At 48.4% G+C, this 20,282-nt stretch overlaps 1 protein-coding gene across 4 annotated transcripts in view; it reads left to right on the top strand.

Annotated features, from left to right (window-relative positions):
- The first annotated feature begins 1,866 nt into the window (after window positions 1-1,866).
- ARHGEF1 (Rho guanine nucleotide exchange factor 1) overlaps window positions 1,867-20,282 on the top strand; it is a 191,090-nt gene continuing 172,674 nt past the window's right edge. For 2 of the 4 annotated variants that reach the window (XM_040327332.1, XM_040327331.1), the window contains exon 1: window positions 1,868-2,054. The gene's annotated coding sequence lies outside the window, so the exon portion shown is untranslated. Of the gene's footprint in view, window positions 2,055-20,282 lie in introns of all 4 variants that reach the window. The other 2 variants (XM_040327329.1, XM_040327333.1) reach the window with 2 other exon arrangements.

Genomic DNA, 20,282 nt, shown 5'->3' with positions numbered 1-20,282 from the left:
GTTGCTGCGGCACCATTAGGTTTGGCGCGCGTTAGCAGATGCGTGGGAGTGCCATTAACAATTAGCGACTCCGCCACTCAGCGCGCTTCTGTTGCGTGTCGGGAAAGCACGCAATTTCGCACGGTTTCCCAAACACGCACAGCTGTGAACCTAGCAGTGTTGCCAACCTACCAGATTGAAATGTATTGGCACGACACCCGAAATTTACTGGCGCAGCCACATTTTTACTGGCATTTCACAAAAGTTACTAAATTACATTTTTAGATGCAAATTTCAATATTTAGGCTACAAACAAGTACGCTAGGCAAATAGCAATGTGATTCAAGGGAGATAGTAAGGTAAAAAAACATATTTTTGTTATTTTCAATATAAGGGCAAATTATTTAGTCACATCACCCCCTGCCTCCAACCCCCTCTGCCACCAACACCCCCTGCTTTCACCCCCCTCTGCGGTGCCACAATCTCCCCCTGCCTCCATCACCCCCTGCCTCCAACACCCCCTGCCTTCACCCCCCTCTGCCACCATCACCCCCTGCCTCCATCCCCCTCTGCCACCATCACCCCCTGCCACCATCCCCCTCTGCCACAAACACCCCCTGCCTTCACCCCCCTCTGCGGTGCCACAATCTCCCCCTGCCTCCATCCCCCTCTGTCACCATCACCCCCTGCCTCCACCCCCCTCTGCCACCATCACCCCCTTCCTCCATCCCCCTCTGCCACCAACACCCCCTGCCTTCACCCCCCTCTGCGGTGCCACAATCTCCCCCTGCCTCCATCCCCCTCTGCCACCACCCCCCTCTGCGGTGCCACAATCTCCCCCTGCCTCCAACACCCCCTGCCTTCACCCCCCTCTGCCACCATCACCCCCTGCCTCCATCCCCCTCTGCCACCATCACCCCCTGCCACCATCACCCCCTGCCACCATCCCCCTCTGCCACCAACACCCCTGCCTTCACCCCCCTCTGCGGTGCCACAATCTCCCCCTGCCTCCATCCCCCTCTGTCACCATCACCCCCTGCCTTCACCCCCTTCCTCCATCCCCCTCTGCCACCAACACCCCCTGCCTTCACCCCCCTCTGCGGTGCCACAATCTCCCCCTGCCTCCATCCCCCTCTGTCACCATCACCCCCTGCCTCCAACACCCCCTGCCTTCACCCCCCTCTGCGGTGCCACGATCTCCCCCTGCCTCCATCCCCCTCTGCCACCATGCCCCCTGCCTTCACCCCCCTCTGCCTCCAACACCCCCTGTCTTCACCCCCCTCAGCGGTGCCACAATCTCCCCCTGCCTTCACCCCCCTCTGCGGTGCCACCAACAACCCCTGCCACCATCCCCCTCTGCGGTGCCACCAACACCTTCTGCCTCCATCCCCCTCTGCAGTGCCACCGCAGCCACCATCACCCCCTGCCTCCAATCTCCATGCGCAGGCACATTCCAGCAACCACGGACATTTACCAACTGGGGGAAAAAGTGCAGTTTTTACGAACTGTCTGTAAAAATACGGACGGTTGGCAACACTGGAACCTAGTCCAGGTCCGCACACGACGAGCAAAGTACAGCATGCATCAACCAGTCAGAACACACCTGTAATTGCATAATCTATGCTAAACTGATAAAAGCTGATTTCTGATTGGCTGCTGCTGTGTTTTTTTTTTTCTGCACAGTAACGTCGCCATGAAATCTTACTCTAGAAGCCACATCCACAATTCTCCTGCTATATTCAATGCACACCTAATGTGCCTGTGTCTGGGACAAGAAGCGCCTTGTGTGCAAATTACACATGCCAGCCATTGCAGCAGCAAGCTCCCTCCCTTTGTGTGTCTCTCTTTCTCCCCACCCTGCTTCATATGTGTCTGTTCCTCCACCCCCCTCCCTTAGACTCTTTCCCAGCAACTTCCCCTCCCCCTGACACACAGCCCTTCCTGCCTCCACCTCTCCTCTGCAGTCTGTACTTTGATGACATCTCTGGGACCAAGTCCATGATCTCCCCCCCCCCAGACTGAACCCCCCCAATGTGTAAAGGAGCTAAGTGAGCTGCAGGGTTCCTTGTGTGCAGGTAAGAGGGGTGCAAAGGGTTGGGGGAGGGGAGGGGAAGGGGGACTTCCTGCATTGAACCCCCCCATTGCACAGACTCTGATCTCACCTTTGTGTTGTTACTGTACCTTGTTACTTGTGATCCTAAATAGAACATTAGAGGAAATGCAAAGAATAAATGTTTGGTGTTTGGGTGCAGCACTTTGATAGTTGTGGATCCAGCTTGTCAACTAGATGTAGGACTGTGAAAAGTGCATGTGTGTGGAATCTGCCAGCGACCGACCGACCGTCCCTAAATGGATTAGGATTGGTCCAATTTTATCACTCAATCTGTGATCTTCTGGTTGATCCTGAAGGTCTTTAGAAATATTTTCATATTATTGTACAATCTTATGTTTGTTTGTTTGTTATACTTTTGTACAGCTGCTTTATGAATTGTAAATATTTGAAGTTGTAACTTTTTATTGCTTTGAAGCAAACTTTTTCTACCAATGACTATTCTCTGTTGAGGTTCCGTGGATCTCTGGGGTTTCTCAAGAGGTATTTAGGGGTTCCGTGAGCTGTGGCTGATTGACCTCCTATTTGGCGGTGCCCCCCGTAGTTTTAGGGGCAAGGCCACTTGGCAGAGCCATCGGCATGACACCGACGATCTCCCATTCTTGCTTTGAAGCTGACCTTAAATGCCTATAGCAGTCATCTAAACCAGTGGTCCCCCAACCTTTTTGGCACCGGTGACCTACTGCATGGAAGAAAATTGTGCCCAGGCCCGGCGAGGGGTGGGGGGGGGGGGCGTACGCACATGCGGGTGGTAAGTGATTTTTCGCGGGCAATTTATCGGGGCAATAGCTGGCGTTCTGCTGTTGGTGCTTCAATCATCACAGGTCCATGGTTGGTATGGTGTCAGAATGATTGAAGCGCATTATTTCTTATAGTACATTGTAATATAAATGAAATAGTTCAACTCCCCATAATGCAGAATCAGTGGGAGCCATGAGCGTGGCACTTGCCATGTCGCCTGCCACCAGATGCAGCTTGTCACTTTACACGTCGCCTGCCACCAGATGAGAAATGTCACTTGCCACGTCACCTGCCTGTGCCACCAGATGAGGAATGGCACTTGCCATGTCCACTGCCTGCCACCAGATGAGGAATGCCACTTGCCACGTCACCTGCCAATGCCACCAGATGAGGAATGCCATGTCACCTGCCTGTGCCACCAGATGAGGAATGCCACTTGCCACATCCACTGCCTGCCACCATATATGGAATGCCACTTGCCACGTCACCTGCCTGTGCCACCAGATGAGGAATGCCACGTCACCTGCCTGTGCCACCAGATGAGGAATGCCACGTCACCTGCCTGTGCTACCAGATGAGGAATGCCACGTCACCTGCCAGTGCCACCAGATGAGGAATGTGACGTCACCTGCCTGTGCCACCAGATGAGGAATGCCACTTCACCTTTCAAGGATACCAGATGAGGAATGCCACTTGCCACATCACCTGCCAGTGCCACCAGATAAGGAATGCCACTTGCCACATCACCTGCCAGTGCCACCAGGTGTGGATTGTCACTGTATTTGTGGCACTGGTTCAGTGGTCTTTGAGTGAGGGCAGGAGAGCAGTGATGCTAGGCCGGCGGAGAGAGATGATGTCATCTCTCTGCTCACCGCCGCACCTACGACATTCCGCGCGCTGTGAGGGCGGAAGAGCAGTGATGCTAGGTGGGGGCGGAGAGAGATGTCATCTCTGCTCGCCAGCGCGCTTCTCTCATCCGCCTGCCCGCCTGTCTGATCCACCGGGCACTCACCTGCCCGCCTTGCAATGTCATGCGGCCCAGCAGCAGAGGCGCTACGGCCCGGTAGTGGGCCGCGGCCCGGGGGTTGACGACCCCTGATTTAAACTACTTATGGGTGTCATACTACCCAATAACCACCTAGGGGACATGTTCCCACTGATTCCAGAAGGCCTGTAAAGGTGGCGCTATGACCCTTAGGTGGTTATTGAGTAGAATTATCCTCTAACCAAGGGAGGCATTCTGCCCACCACTGAAGGGGGGGCTCTCTACCCAATAACCACCTAGGGATAATTTTCTCACTGGTCCTTAATTGTTTTTAGCAGGGGTTCCCCAAGACCTGTAAGGGTGGCATTATGACTGTGAGGTGTTTTTTGGGTAGAATGCCCCCTACTTATGGGTGGCATCAAGTAAAATGCACCCTACCCAAGCGTGGCATTCTACCCAATAGGGGACATTTTCCCACTGATCCTTAATTGTTTGTTTTTAGCAGGGGTTCCCCAAGACCTGTAAGTGTGGCATTATGACCCTATTAAGGTAGAATGCCCCCTACTTATGGGTGGCATCAAGTAAAATGCACCCTACCCAAGCGTGGCATTCTACCCAATAGGGGACATTTTCCCACTGATCCTTAATTGTTTGTTTTTAGCAGGGGTTCCCCAAGACCTGTGAGGTGTTTTTTGGGTAGAATGCCCCCTACTTATAGGTGGCATCAAGTAAAATGCACCCTACCTAAGCGTGGCATTCTACCCAATAGGGGAAATTTTCCTACTGATCCTTAATTGTTTTTAGCAGGGGTTTCCCCAAGACCTGTAAGGGTGGCATTATGACTGTGAGGTGTTTTTTTGGGTAGAATGCCCCCTACTTAGGGGTGGCATCAAGTAAAATGCACCCTACCTAGGCGTGGCATTCTACCCAATAGGAGAAATTTTCCCACTGATCCTTAATTGTTTTTAGCAGGGGTTCCCCAATACCTGTAAGGGTGGCATTATGACTGTGAGGTGTTTTTTGGGTAGAATGCCCCCTACCAACGAGTGGCATACTACCCAATAACCACCTAGGGGGCATTTTACCACTGATTCTTCATTGTTTTTAACAGGGGTTCCAGAAGGCCTGTAAAGGTGGCGTTATGACCCTTAGGTGGTTATTGAGTAGGATGCTCCTATAACCAAGGGTGGCATTCTTGGGTGGTCAGAATGCCACCAAGGGTGACATTCTGACCAGCGCTGATGGGGTGCTCTCTACCCAATAACCACCTAGGCATCATGTTCCCACTGATCCTTAATTGTTTTTAGCAGGGGTTCCCCAAGACCTGTAAGGGTGGCATTATGACTGTGAGGTATTTTTTGGGTAGAATGCCCCCTACTTAGGGGTGGCATCAAGTAAAATGCACCCTACCTAAGCGTGGCATTCTACCCAATAGGGGACATTTTCCTACTGATCCTTAATTGTTTTTAGCAGGGGTTCCCCAAGACCTGTAAGAGAGACAATATGACCCTTAGGTGGCTATTGGGTAGAATGTCCCCATACCTAAGTTTGGCATTCTTTGGTGGTCAGAATGCCACACACGACTTTAAATTTTGCCTGCCACTCTGAACAAAGTTTGAATATAAAATTCTTATTGTGGTTACAGCTCTGATGTTCCTCAAATACTTCCTGTTCATCTATGTTTGTATGTAAGTGGTGGTTCAATATCGTCTCTCATATTCTCACCCGGGTTCAGCTCTGTATACTCTTGTTGCAGCTTTTGAATTTCCAGATAATGTTTTCACTGTAACAAAAAAAGAAAAAATACCCACAGTGGTAAAGGAGTGATCGTTTGTCACATATCGATCAATGTTTAACTGTCATAACCCTGCATACTAGCGGGTGACAACTGGAAGTTACTATATTCACTTGTATACATATAGGTGGATTCAGATAGGTTTACGCCGGCGTATCAGTAGATACGCCGTCGTAACTCTGAATCTACGCCGTCGCAAATTTAAGCGTATTCTGGAAACCAATAGGTAGATTCACAAAGAGTTAGGCCGGCTTATCAGTAGATAAGCCGACCTAACTCCGAAATCTACGCCGCCGTATGTTTAAGCGTATGCTCAAACAGAGATACGCTTAAACAAAGCTAAGATAGGACGGCTTGCGCCGTTCTATCTTAGATTGCAATTTTTCGGATGGCCGCTAGGTGGCACTTCCATTGCGGCCGGCGTAGATTATGTAAATGAGCTTGTACGCCGATTCCCGAACGTACGCCAGCCCGCCGCAGTCGAATTACGTTGTTTCCGTACGGCCTTAGGCGGCCTAAAGTTAGGTGGAATAACAATGTTATAGTATGGCCGCCGTTCCCGCCGCGAGGTTTGAATTTTTTACGTCGTTTGCGTAAGTCGTCCGCGAATCGGGAGTTATGTCGTTTACGTCCACGCCGAAATCAATAGGCCCGTACGGCGTACTTAGCCGCAATGCGCCCTAGGAAATGTAGGCGCCCGGCGCATGCGCAGTGTCAAAAAACGTGAGGTCAAGCCTCATTTCCATACAACACGCCCCCCTCCAACCAATTTGAATTAGGCGCCCTTACGCCCGCTCGTTTGAGGCTACGCCGCCGTAGATTAGCAGGTAAGTAGATTGAAAATCACTACTAGCCTAGCTAATTTACGGCGGTGTAGACTAAACAGGCTAGGCTACGCCGCACTAAAGTTATTCTAATGTACCTGAATCTACCTACAGATACGCTTAAATTAGGCTAAGATACGAGCGGCGTAAGTCTCCTACGCCGTCGTATCTTAGGGTGCATATTTACGCTTGCCGCTAGGTGGTGCTTCCGTTGAGTTCGGCGTAGAATATGCAAATGACTAGATACGCCGATTCACGAACGTACGTGCGCCCGTCGCAATTAGTTACGCCGTTTATGTTAGAGATTCGCCGGCGTAAAGATAAAGCTGCTCCCTAGGTGGCGCATCCCATGCAAGGTATGGACGTCGGAACAGGCCTATCTTTTTACGTCGTTTGCGTAAGTCGTACGCGAATCGGGCTTGACGTAATTTACGCTCACGTCGAAACGGCGTACTTTGGAGCAATGCACACTGGGATATGTCCACGGGCGGCACATGCGCCGTTCGTTAAAAACGTCAATCACGTCGGGTCACCGGTCATTTACATAAAACACGCCCCCCTGTTCCACATTTGAATTAGGCGCGCTTAGGCCGGCCCATTTACGATACGCCACCGTAACTTAGGAGGCAAGTGCTTTGTGAATACAGCACTTGCCTCTCTAACTTACGACGGCGTAGCGTATATGCCATACGCAACGCCTGCCTTACGTTGCACCCGCCTACGTGAATCTGGCTAATAAACCGCACAATGCACATACATAAACTGTCATTTGAAGACTATGTAATCTATTGCAGCAATATTCAGCAGGGTTTTCACAGTGCACCTCCAATGGTGCAACCTATGAATCTTATTTTAAAGTAAACTCATGCCCATGAGCCCAGGGCAAAGCAACAGGTTAATCGCTACCCCCTAGCTGCTTATATTTACCATCCCTATCCCATCACTTCTCCCCCCTAGTAGCATTGGTAAGAAGCTATGTGTTAAACTCCAAGTTGCTCTAGTAGGAAAATGCACAAGGTTCAGCAGAACGGTGGCTTTGTGGTTGGCCCTTCTGCCCTGCAGCTCTCAGTTCATATCCCTGTCCGGACACTACCTGCATGGAGTTTGCATGTGCTTGTGTGGGTTTCGTTTGGCTACTCTGGTTTCCTCCCACGCTCAGGAGACACGCTGGTAAATTAATTGAACCCTGTCTAAATTTGGCCTAGTATGTATGTATGCATGCAAGATGGAGCCTTAGGGCCAGATTCTTGTAGATCGCCGCATCTTTGCGGCGGCGTAACGTATCTCGTTTACGTTACGCCGCCGCAAGTTTTACGGGCAAGTGCTTGATTCACAAAGCACTTGCCTGTAAAGTTGCGGCGGCGTAGCGTAAATCCTCCGGCACAAGCCCGCCTAATTCAAATTATCCGGGTAGGGGGCGTGGATCATTTAAATTAGGCGCGTTCCCGCGCCGAACGTACTGCGCATGTGCCGTCCCTAAAATTTCCCGACGTGCATTGCGCTAAATGACGTCGCAAGGACGTCATTGGTTTCGACGTTGACGTAAATGGCGTCCAGCCCTATTCACGGACGACTTACGCAAACAACGTAAATTTTTAAATTTCGACGCGGGAACGACGGCCATACTTAACATTGGTTGCGCCACCATATAGCAGGGGCAACTTTACGCCGGGACAAGCCTAACGTAAACGTCGTAACTTCACTGCGTCGGCCGCGCGTACGTTCGGGAATTCACGTATTTTGCTAATTTGCATACTCGACTGGGAAAACGACGGAGGCGACACCTAGCGGCGAAAAAAAAAATTGCATTTAAGATCCGACAGCGTAAGAGCCTTACGCCTGTCGGATATAATGGTTATCTATGCGTAACTGATTCTAAGAATCAGTCGCATAGATACGACGGCCCAGATTGGGACTTACGACGGCGCACATTGCGTTGCGCCGTCGTAAGCCCTTTGAGAATCTGGGCCTAAGATTGTAAGTTTGTTGATGGCAGGGGCTGATGTAAATGGAAAGTATGTAAAGTGCTGTGTAAATTCATAGTGCTATAGAAATAGATAAATCATGCTGCCACAAGAAAGTAGAGCGATGGCAGAACTACGGCATTGCTAAAAATCCAAAATTGACAGTAGTAAGGACTCTCATGTTGCCAGCTGGATTGGGGTGATCAGTTGGTTGGTGATGATTTTCGGTTACAATGGTTCAATGCCCAGCTTTTAGAAATATCCCTGAGTGACGCATACAATATAAGAACATTGACCCTTTAAGCCCCTGGTGCCCAACCTTGCAGCTCTTTGGCACATTGTTTGCAGTCCTTGGGGCTCCTGCAGATTATAATATGTGTTTCCTTATTGCCCTGTTATACAGTAGCAGTGACTTCTAGCATTCTCATGAAGCATGTCCCCAGTCTCCAACAACTCGTATAGCATGTTCGCACTCTCTAAAATCTCCTACAGCATATCCGCAGTCTCTGACCATTTATTATATCATGCCCGCAGTCTCTGATCATCTCTTGTACCATGTTTGCACTCTCTGATCATCTCTTGTATCACATCCACACCTCTGATCATCTATTGTACCATGTCCACAGTCTCTGACCATCTCTTGTACCACGTCCATAGTCTCTGGCCATCTCTTGTACCACGTCCATAGTCTCTGGCCATCTCTTGTACCATGTCCACAGTCTCTGGTCATCTCTTGTGCCATGTCTACAGTCTCTGGCCATCTCTTGTTCCATGTCCATAGTCTCTGGTCATCTCTTGTGCCATGTCTACAGTCTCTGGCCATCTCTTGTACCATGTCCATAGTCTCTGGTCATCTCTTGTGCCATGTCTACAGTCTCTGACCATCTCTTGTACCATGTCCACAGTCTCTGGCCATCTCTTGTACCATGTCCACAGCCTCTGACCATCTCTTGTACCATGTCCACAGTCTCTGGCCTTCTCTTGTACCATGTCCACAGTCTCTGGCCTTCTCTTGTACCATGTCCACAGTCTCTGGCCTTCTCTTGTACCATGTCCACAGTCTCTGGCCATCTCTTGTACCATGTCCACAGTCTCTGGCCTTCTCTTGTACCATGTCCTCAGTCTCTGACCATCTCTTGTACCATGTCCACAGCCTCTGACCATCTCTTGTATCATGTCCACAGTCTCTGGCCTTCTCTTGTACCATGTCCTCAGTCTCTGACCATCTCTTGTATCATGTCCACAGTCTCTGGCCTTCTCTTGTACCATGTCCACAGTCTCTGGCCTTCTCTTGTACCATGTCCACAGTCTCTGGCCTTCTCTTGTACCATGTCCTCAGTCTCTGACCATCTCTTGTACCATGTCCACAGCCTCTGACCATCTCTTGTATCATGTCCACAGTCTCTGGCCTTCTCTTGTACCATGTCCTCAGTCTCTGACCATCTCTTGTATCATGTCCACAGTCTCTGGCCTTCTCTTGTACCATGTCCACAGTCTCTGGCCTTCTCTTGTACCATGTCCACAGTCTCTGGCCTTTACTGCGCTTGCCCATCGCAGTAAAGATACGCCGTTTACGTAAGGTGTTTTCAGGCGTAAAGATAAACCACCAAAAAGATGGCGCTGCCAATGTTAAGTATGGACGTCGGAACCGCGTCGAATTTAAATTTTTTTACGTCGTTTGCGTAAGTCGTCTGTGAATGGGGCTGGCCGGAATTTACGTTCACGTCGAAACCAATGAGTCTTTGGGCGTAATTTGGAGCATGCGCACTGGGTTATGTCCACGGACGGCGCATGCGCCGTACGTTCAAAACGTCAATTACGTGGGGTCATGCCTTATTAACGTAAAACACACCCACCTCTTCCCAATTTGAATTAGGCACGCTTACGCCGGCCCATTTACGCTACGCCGCCGTAGCTTAGGACGCAAGTGCTTTGTGAATACAGCACTTGCCTCTCTAACTTACGGCGGCGTAGCGTATATGGGATAGGCTACGCCTGCCTAACGTTAGGCACGTCTATGTGAATCTGGCTATTGGTATTTAGAACTCTTTAGGACAATATTTGATGTGAAAAACTGGACCTAGTTGAAAGTTGAAGCAATAGGTGGTGTAGGAGGTACGTCGCCTCTACAACCAATCAGGCCTCCCTTTCATTCCCTAGCTTGCTGGTTGCCGTAGGCAAAAGCCTCATTTGCTCTGATCTAGGGTTGGCGATTTGTCCACTAGTTAATTTACAGCAACATTTTTTTGAAAAATATTTGACGTAAAACAGGGGTCTCAAACTGGCGGCCCTCCAGCTGTTGCGAAACTACAAGTCCCATGAAGCATTGCAAGGCTGACAGTTACAAGCATGACTCCCACAGGCACAGGGTCGTCTTTAAAGGAAGGGCAAAAGGGGAAGCTGCCCTGGGCCCTGTCATTGTTGTGGGGCCCAAAGCGGCTGCCTCATACTTGCCAAATATCCCACTTTAAATTCCCTTGTCCCTTGAAGTTTTAGTCCCGTGCTGTGTCGTGATATCTCAGTGTGAAGAGCTGTTACTAATGCTGTCCAGCTCTGCCCTTGTTTTGCGTACGGATGACTCACCTGCAGACCCTGTGTTTACATGTAAATAACCATCATTCATATGTAAATAACGGGAGCATTTTTTTATGTAAATAGCTGAGGCCGGCAGCATTCATATGTAAATTATGCCCCTCTGCAGTGAAGAGATGATGTGCTGTAACCTCTAGCAACCAATCGGTAAGCAGTATTACTGTACAGTAATCTCTAGCAACTAGGGGTGCAACGGATCAAAAAACTCACGGTTCGTATCGTTCCTCGGATCAGGAGTCACGGATCGGATCATTTTTCGGATCGGCAAAAAAAATAAAAAATTCTCCCCCACTGTAATATATCCACCATTGCCCCCCACTCATCACTGTAATGTCCACCATTGCCCCCCACTCATCACTGTAATGTCCACCATTGCCCCCCACTCATCACTGTAATGTCCACCATTGCCCCCCACTCATTACTGTAATGTCCACCATTGCCCCCCACTCATTACTGTAATGTCCACCATTGCCCCCCACTCATCACTGTAATGTCCACCATTGCCCCCCACTCATCACTGTAATGTCCACCATTGCCCCCACTCATCACTGTAATTTCCACCATTGCCCCCACTCATCAGTGTAATGTCCACCATTGCCCCCCACTCATCACTGTAATGTCCACCATTGCCCCCCACTCATCACTGTAATGTCCACCATTGCCCCCCACTCATCACTGTAATGTCCACCATTGCCCCCCACTCATCACTGTAATGTCCACCACTGCCCCCCACTCATCACTGTAATGTCCACCATTGCCCCCCACTCATCACTGTAATGTCCACCATTGCCCCCCACTCATCACTGTAATGTCCACCATTGCCCCCCACTCATCACTGTAATGTCCACCATTGCCCCCCACTCATCACTGTAATGTCCACCATTGCCCCCCCACTCATCACTGTAATGTCCACCATTGCCCCCCACTCATCACTGTAATGTCCACCATTGCCCCCCCACTCATCACTGTAATGTCCACCATTGCCCCCCACTCATCACTGTAATGTCCACCATTGCCCCCCACTCATCACTGTAATGTCCACCATTGCCCCCCACTCATCACTGTAATGTCCACCATTGCCCCCCCACTCATCACTGTAATGTCCACCATTGCCCCCCACTCATCACTGTAATGTCCACCATTGCCCCCTACTCGTCATCACTGTTCCAGTGCAACATTGCCCCCACACTAGTAATAATAGCCAGTTTAACATTGCCCCTGCCCCCTAATAGCCAGTCCAACAAACATCCAACTCACTGTACTTGTTGCAGATGCAGAATAGAAGATCGCACGAGCGGAGGGAGGGAGGGGTGATGACGTCAACGCGTGCCGCCGGGTGTACCAAGATGGCCGACCGCTCCGGAGCTTTTCCAGCATGCTGGTTGCTAGAGGCAATGGCTCTGTTTACTATGGTCTAAGGGTGACGATTTGGTGCCCTGTTGATTTACGCCTATTTATTTTAAAAAAAAAATTGTATAATGGAAGATTCTGTTTGTGAAAGATACAAAAATAACCCACTTTTCTGTCATAAAACTTTCATATGGTTTTCTTAGCCACAGCGTTTCCCGGCTTCATTCCTCTTATCCATCCGTCCATACACAAAAATTTGGCAATTCTCAATGACTGACTTCTAGGAAATGCAGATTTCGTTTTTTTTCCTCGTTGTCTCTTGCCCACAAAGTCCCTGCCCTTTTTTTGATAACTGCCTGTAGCACGCGGCCTGTTCGTGTTGCGCGCACCATCCACCCTGTTCCTTCCCCCCCCCCCCCCGCTCTCTTCCTGTTTTGTGTGTCCCTCTGGAGCTGAGAGCTGACCCAGCTGCTTTACAGAACAATTTGAGGGGAATTCTGAATTAACCCCTAATGCCGCCTGTCCATTCAGCGTCTCAATTCTTCTATTGCCCCAGAAAAGAGGAAGCCGCACGGTGTGCAGGGAACTGTCAGGCGCGTTGGACACGACCACCTTATTATTGGGCAAAAGAGAGGAAGGCTGTTACCAAAGAATTGAGGGAGGTGTCAGTGGTGACTTGTTTTTAAAAGTGCGGGTTTCCGAAGATGTCTTGGACCCCTTTCACACTGGAGCGTTTTTCAGGCGCTTTAGGCCGCATTCACACCTGAGCGTAGCATGTTTGGTCGTTTTTTCCGGCGGTTTGTCGCGCGTATTCACGCGTTTGCATACAGCGCTGTCCGACGTTTTTGAACTTTGTAGTTTTTTATTTTAGCCAATAGGAAAAATGATCATCTCTTTCATCATTTGTTGCAATGTTTGTAGATTTTTTTTTTTTATCTTCTTCCTAGTGTTGCTCACGAATATTCGTATTGCGAATATTCGGCTCGAATATGGCATATTCGAGTATTCGCGATATATTTCGAATTTCGCGGTCAATATTCGCTATTCCGAATATTTGATTCAATTTTATTTTTAGAACAGATCACATCCTAGAGATCTCCATCGACGTCTAAAAGCATTGCTGGTATGATTAGAGAGCTTGGGCCGAGTAGCTGAAGCCATCATTTTATATTGCCGAAAATTCGCATTGCGATTATTCGGCAATAGGAATATTGCGCGATTATTTTCTCCGCCCTTCTTTTGCATCAGAGCCAGCAGTTGTCGAAATTCCGCAATCAATATCGCATTCGCATTTTGCGAAATTTCGATACAATATCACGAATATTCTGAGCCAATCAGAGTGCAAAATATCACGAATATTCTGAGCCAATCAGAGTGCAAAATATCACGAATATTCTGAGCCAATCAGAGTGCAAAATATCACGAATATTCTGAGCCAATCAGAGTGCTCCTTCCGCTGTTGTCGAAATTTCGCCATCAATATCGCATTCGCATTTTGCGAAATTTCGATACAATATCACAAATATTCTGAGCCAATCAGAGTGCTCCTTCCGCTGTTGTCGAAATTTCGCAATTATTTTCGCATTCGCAATAGCGAAATTTTGCAAAAATTTCATTTCGATAAAATATCACGAATATTCGAATTTAGCGAATATTTCTCGAATATTCGGCTATATATTCGTGATATATCGCAAAATCGAATATGGCGTATTCTGCTCAACACTACTTCTTCCTGGGTGAATGTTCTATTTCACAGAACACATTAAAGCTTTCAATGGGCAGGAGCACATTAGGAGTGGTGAGTTCACCGCTGCAAAGAAGCCGCTGGCAGGACTTTTTCTGACGCCCTGCCAGCGCAGGTACTCAGGCTTTCACACTGGAGTGAATGGATCAGCTGTTTTAGGGCGCTTTGCAGGTGCCATTTTTAACGTTATAGCACCTGCATAACGCCCCCAGTGTGAAAAGGGTCTGAAACTGACCGCACTGGTGTGAACTATGCCATTGACAACCATATAACCTACTATTCATGTGTTTTTGATACGAAAAATAAAAACGCACTGGACTGCATGTTGTGTGAACTGGCCCTGAAGCTGCATGCAGGCAGCTCATAGAAGAGGATGCAGCAGCTGCTCTACAGACGCATTTTGAGATGCTGGCAGTGGTGGGTGCATGGATCTGAATGCGTTCTTATCCATGCACCCACTCTTGCCCGCATCCCAAATTTTGACGTGTGCCTCTGTCCGTGCCGCTGCGTCAATATCCAATATTCTATGGACTGCCTGCACACAGCTCTGAGGTGGATGTGCATGCAGGAAAAATCAGCTCTGCATGAAAAACAGGTCTCGGCGCCCACCTGAATGAGCTTCATACCTATGGCTGTACAGGATGCAGAGCCTGCGTAATCATTGTCCAGCAGCCGCTGCTTACGCTACCTATCGAGATGGAATAGAAAACGTGGCTGTACGCGGTTATGCGCCGGGCCAGCTGTTGCAAACCTGCAAGTCCCATAAGGCATTGCAAGGTTGACCGTTACAAGCATGACTCCAAAAGGCAGAGGCATGATGGGACTCAGTTAGAGGGGCCTTAGGTTGGGCTGTGGTTCTCAACCTGGGGGACGGGACCCCCTCGGGGGTCAAATGATGATTTGCCATGATTCACCGAATCCTGGGCTGTTCCTGAAGCCCGCACAGCTCTCCTAACCTTTTTGCAGCCACCCAGCAGGGCTGTCCCTGGAGCCTGCGGCCACCCACTCGGCCTCTTCACAGCCACCCATTCAATGATGTGGGAGGGGCTGGAGGAGACCCTATCTCCTGATTTCGGCATAGGTGTCACTGCTACAAGACACCACAGAGCTGGAGACAGTGAGTAACACTACCTGTGATTATAGTTGCCATTAAACAACAAGAAAGACGGCTAGAGAGAGTAATGGGAAAAAAATGAAATACAAATTAGGATGGAGAGATAAAAGGGAAAGAAAGGAGAACATAGAGAAAAAGTGGTACATCCTAAAATGTAGCATAAAGGGATTTAATACCGTATGAGTGGAAGAGACTCAGGTAGTGCCAAATGTCTGTGGGTTGGGGGCACAAATTACTTGTCTTGCTTTGGGTGCCGACAGCCCACGCTACAAAATTATTTTACTGTAAGGGGGTCCCCACAACTTGGGAAATTTGATCAAGGGGTCACGGCACTAGGAAGGTTGAGAACCACTGGTTTAGAGCGCATTTTTACTGCCCCCTCTCTGCCTGTTTGGACTTGGTCTTATTTTGGAGACATTTTTCTTACTTCCTGTTGTGTCTACATAGCAGGAAGTGATGGGAAACCTACCAAATAGATGGCAAAAAGACAGACAGTTTTTTAACCCTTATCTACGTTATCAAAAAAAATTTATAATTTAGGCTTTAGATGCACTTTAATCATTTCAATACCGGACATTTTCACCCCCTTCCTGCCCAGGCCAGTTTTCAGTGCTGTAACATTTTGAATGACAATTGCGCGGTCATGTAACACTGTACCCAAATGACATTTTGATATTTTTTTTCCCCCACAAATAGAGCTTTCTTTTGGTGGTATTTGATCAACTCTTCGGTTTTAATTTTTTGCGCTATAAACAAAAAAGTCAGACCGTTTTGATAAAAAAATAATAATATTTTTTACATTTTTGCTATAATAAATATCCCATAAAAAAAAAAAAAAAAAAAAAAATTTCTTCCTCTGTTTAGTCCCATACGTATTCTTCTACATATTTTTGGTAAACAAAATCGCAATAAGCGTATATTGATTGGTTTGCGCAAAAGTTATAGCGTCTACCAAATAGGGGATAGATTTATGGCATTTTTTTTTTTTTTTTTTTTATTTTTTACTAGTAATGGTGGCGATCTGCGATTTTTATCATGACTGTGACATTATGGCGAACACATCGGACACTTTTGGCACCATTTTGGGACCATTTACATTTATTTAGCGATCCGTGCTATACAAATGCAGTGATTACTGTGTAAATGTGACTGGCAGATAAGGGGTTAAAACTAGGGGGCGAGGAAGGGGTATATCTGTGTGTGTATGACTGTGTGTGCCAAGCGTGTCACGATCCTACGGGGTAAAATTACCGCACCAGCCAAGCGACACTGGCTGGAAAAAGCGCCCAGAGGCGATTCAGTTTGCATGAGTAGCACTATACAAGTCATTCATTCATTCAACTGTGTATCCTAGGGAGTGATTCTAACTGTAGGGGGAGGGGACTCACAAGGGGAGGAGACCGATTTGGTGTTCCTTTGTACTGGGAAAACCCCATCAGTCTCTTCTCACCTGACAAGACGTGGATCTGTGCGTTTACACACGCAGATCCATGTCCCTGCTGTAGGGTGACCACATTTCCAAACTACCATTCAGGGACACCCCCCTTCCCAAAAATCAGCTTGTGCTGTAACGAATCACAGCACAGTGATTGGATACAAGAGGCGGGATTTATGATTTCTCCAATCGCAAGCAAGGGGCGGGGATTTTGCTCCTCCAGGCATTCCCGGCCAGGACAAGTACTGTCAGTGAGTAAAGCGGTGATGTGGCAGCCTTTTTTGGGGGCATCAGATTGGCCCGGGGGGTGGTTGTGTCAGTTTCATTCCGGGACACTGTATTGTCCTGGAATGAATGTGCCCGGGACAGACCTGCAAAATCCGGGACACGTGGTCACCCTACCCTGCTTTGTGACAGGCAATCGCGGGTGCCCAGCGGACCGTCGAGCACGCGCATCGGCTACCGAATGATGCGGCGGACTCACGCGCCCCTCAGAGGTTTGGGAAGCTAAAGACGTCATATGATGGCAGCCCGGTGGGTCAGATGGTTCCTGCAGCCATCATATGACAATGCAACGGTAGGACAGTGGTTAAGGCAAAGTTCCCACCAGCTTGCATGATAAAATGCAGCATTTAACTGGGCAGGCTGGTGTCGTGTTGGCTTCGGCAGGGAGCTCTGCATTTTACATTTCGGTGTATTGCTTTATTTTTTTTTGTTTTGTTTTTTGCAACTTTATTTGAAGTGACACTTCATTCATGTCACTGCACCTCTATGCATGTGGTGCCATCCAGTGCAGTGCAGAAAAATGCAGACATGCAGCATTTTTCTGCACTGCACCGCACATGACTCCTGCGTTGCTGCATGAACAGGGCACATCAAAAATGCGTTTTTATCCAGTGAGGAAAAGATAGTGGCCCGGATTCAGAGAGCAGTTACTACGGCGTATCTCCGGATACGCTGTCGTAACTCTGAGTTGCGGGGTCGTATCTATGCGCATAGATTTTCCTAAGATCCGATCGGCGTAAGTGTCTTACACCGTCGTATCTTAGGCTGCATATTTACGCTGGCCGTTAGGTGGCGCTTCCGTAGATTTACGCGAGGAATATGCTAATTAGGTAGATACGCCGATTCAGAAACGTACGCCCGCCCGGCGCATTTTTTTACGTCGTTTATGTTCGGCTTTTTCCGGCGTAAAGTTACCCCTTCTATATTATTATTATTATTATTATTATTATTATTATTATACAGGATTTATATAGCGCCAACAGTTTACGCAGCGCTTTACAACATCAGGGAAGACATTATAGTTACAATACAATTTAATACAGGAATGATCAGAGGGCCCTGCTCGTTAGAGCTTATATGAGGCGTATCCTATGTTAAGTATGGACGTCGTTCCCGCGTCGAATTTTAAAAATTTTACGTCGTTTGTGTAAGTCGTTCGCGAATAGGGCTGTACGTAAGTTACGTTCACGTCTAAAGCAATGACGATTTGCGGCCTAATTTCGAGCATGCGCACTGGGATTCTTTCACGAACGGCGCATGCGCCGTTCCTAAAAAACGTCAAATACGTGGGGTCACTATTAATTTAAATAAAACACGCCCACATCATCCACATTTGAATTCCGCGGGCTTACGCCGGACTACATACGTTACGCCGCCTTAACTTAGGGCGCAAGTTCTTTCTGAATACGGAACTTGCGCCCTAATTTACGGCGGCGTAACGTATCTGAGATACGTTACGCCCGCCGAGAGATACACCAATGTATCTGAATCGGGGGCCGTGTGAATGAGCCCTAAACTAGAATTTGGTAGCATATAGCCAGCATGCCTATAGAAGATCATTATGTATTTCTTAGCAGGGAATCGCTGTAACAAAACGGGGAGGGGGGGGGCGTTTGTTGTAGTTGGGGGGTAATTGCTACGAAAAAAAATCGGCCATCTGGCAACAGCGTTGAAGGTGAGAAGCCTGATTGGTTAAATTGATGTTTGTTATGTTTGCACTGGCTATTTATATAACCTTGACATGGTTTGAAGACACTGGGGTGCTATGTCTGCTAAATAGGACAGTTTCGGTTTATAATCAGTTAGGACGCCAGTGTCGAAATTTTACTTTATACTGTAGCTGAAGAGCTCTTGGCTTTCTTCTAAGGTCCCATTCACATGTGAGCTGAGAGTCTTTAGTTTTTTTTTTTTTTATTATTATTATTTGTACTGGCGTTTTGGTGCATTTTAGGCTTGAGCCCTTTTTAATATTATTTTAAGCCAATAGTAAGCTAGTTGCTAGGCAGGAAAATGCACATATTTCAGGCAGGCACTCCTATTGAAGTCTTTTGGGGCTTGTGTACTTTTGTGACCATTAAAGAAGAATTCCAAGTATGGCATTTTTTTTTTTTCATTGTGAACACAGGAGGTTGGCCACTCAGCAGGCACACCATTCTGAAATCGCTTTGCATCTTCCTAAGGAGTACAAAGCGTTCTATGATTGGATGAGGTGATGGGGCAGGGACGGAGATGTGACGTACGCCTAGTCCAATCAGAGAACGCTTTGCATTCATTGAGAAAATCTGTACCAAGTAGCCAAAGTTCTGTGTTCACCATAGGCGTGTGCACGGTAGGGTGACCTATACTACATGCTTTATACCCCTGGTGGGGAGTTGGATCTGGTGAGTGGGGACCCTTGTGGGGGAGCACCGGGACCACCGCGAACATGCCATCTGTGGTATAGGAACACCTCCCCTCACTGCAAGACTCTGCATCCCTATAGTCCTGATTGGAATTAATAGAACTTTTTTACTAGAGACTGTTGTTTTTCTTTTGATGCGATTTCTCTCATGCGATTCAACGCTTGGATATCATATAGCATTGGAGGCTGTAATTGGGCTACACTACTTCTAATTATCTATTATTACCGTATTTAGCGCGCACCCCCGAACTTGAAGAAAAATTCCTGAAAAAAAAAAATACTTTAGTTTGGATGCCCCTCGTCGGTGTCTTGCCCGTCGTCCATCGCGTCCTGCCTGTCGTCCATCGGCGGCCTCGTCCGGTCCGGCATCCTTCTGCGGCCATCGTGGTGTCCTCCCCTCTGTCCCGGGATCCTTCATTTCAGGACAATATGGTGTCACGGAATAAAACTGACACGGCCACCCCCCCAAGCAAACATAATGCCCCCAATAAAAGGGGGCCACATCACTGCTTTACTCACTGACAGTACTTGTCCTGGCCAGGAATGCCTGGAGAAGCACAATCCCCGCCCCCTGCTTGTGATTGGAGAAACTTATAAATCCCGCCTCTTGTGTCCAATCACTGTGCTTTGATTCGTTACAGCACAAGCTGATTTTTGGGAAGGGGGAGTGTCCCTGAATGGTAGTTTGGAAATGTGATCACCCTAGTGCACGGGGTGTGCCAGGTGTGCCCAGCCACACCCTAATCACCCTGTACAGCACAGATTCTCTCTACTGCCTTGTCCCCCCCCCCCTCTCCTTTCCCACTGGCTGCTACTGCGGGCACACACAGGGGGATGCTTTAGGATGAGTGGGGAAGGGGCCGGTAAATACGTGATTTACTGGCCCCTTCCCTTTCTGAGTTAACACAGTGAGTGATCGGTAGCGTGTGTTTGAGCTTTGGGGTGCCCACCCTTATCCAATAG

Source organism: Rana temporaria, chromosome 10, assembly GCF_905171775.1.
Source record: "Rana temporaria chromosome 10, aRanTem1.1, whole genome shotgun sequence".
NCBI lineage: Eukaryota > Metazoa > Chordata > Amphibia > Anura > Ranidae > Rana > Rana temporaria.
The sequence above is the reverse complement of the archived record's forward strand: the minus strand, read 5'-3'. Positions and strand labels throughout refer to the sequence as shown.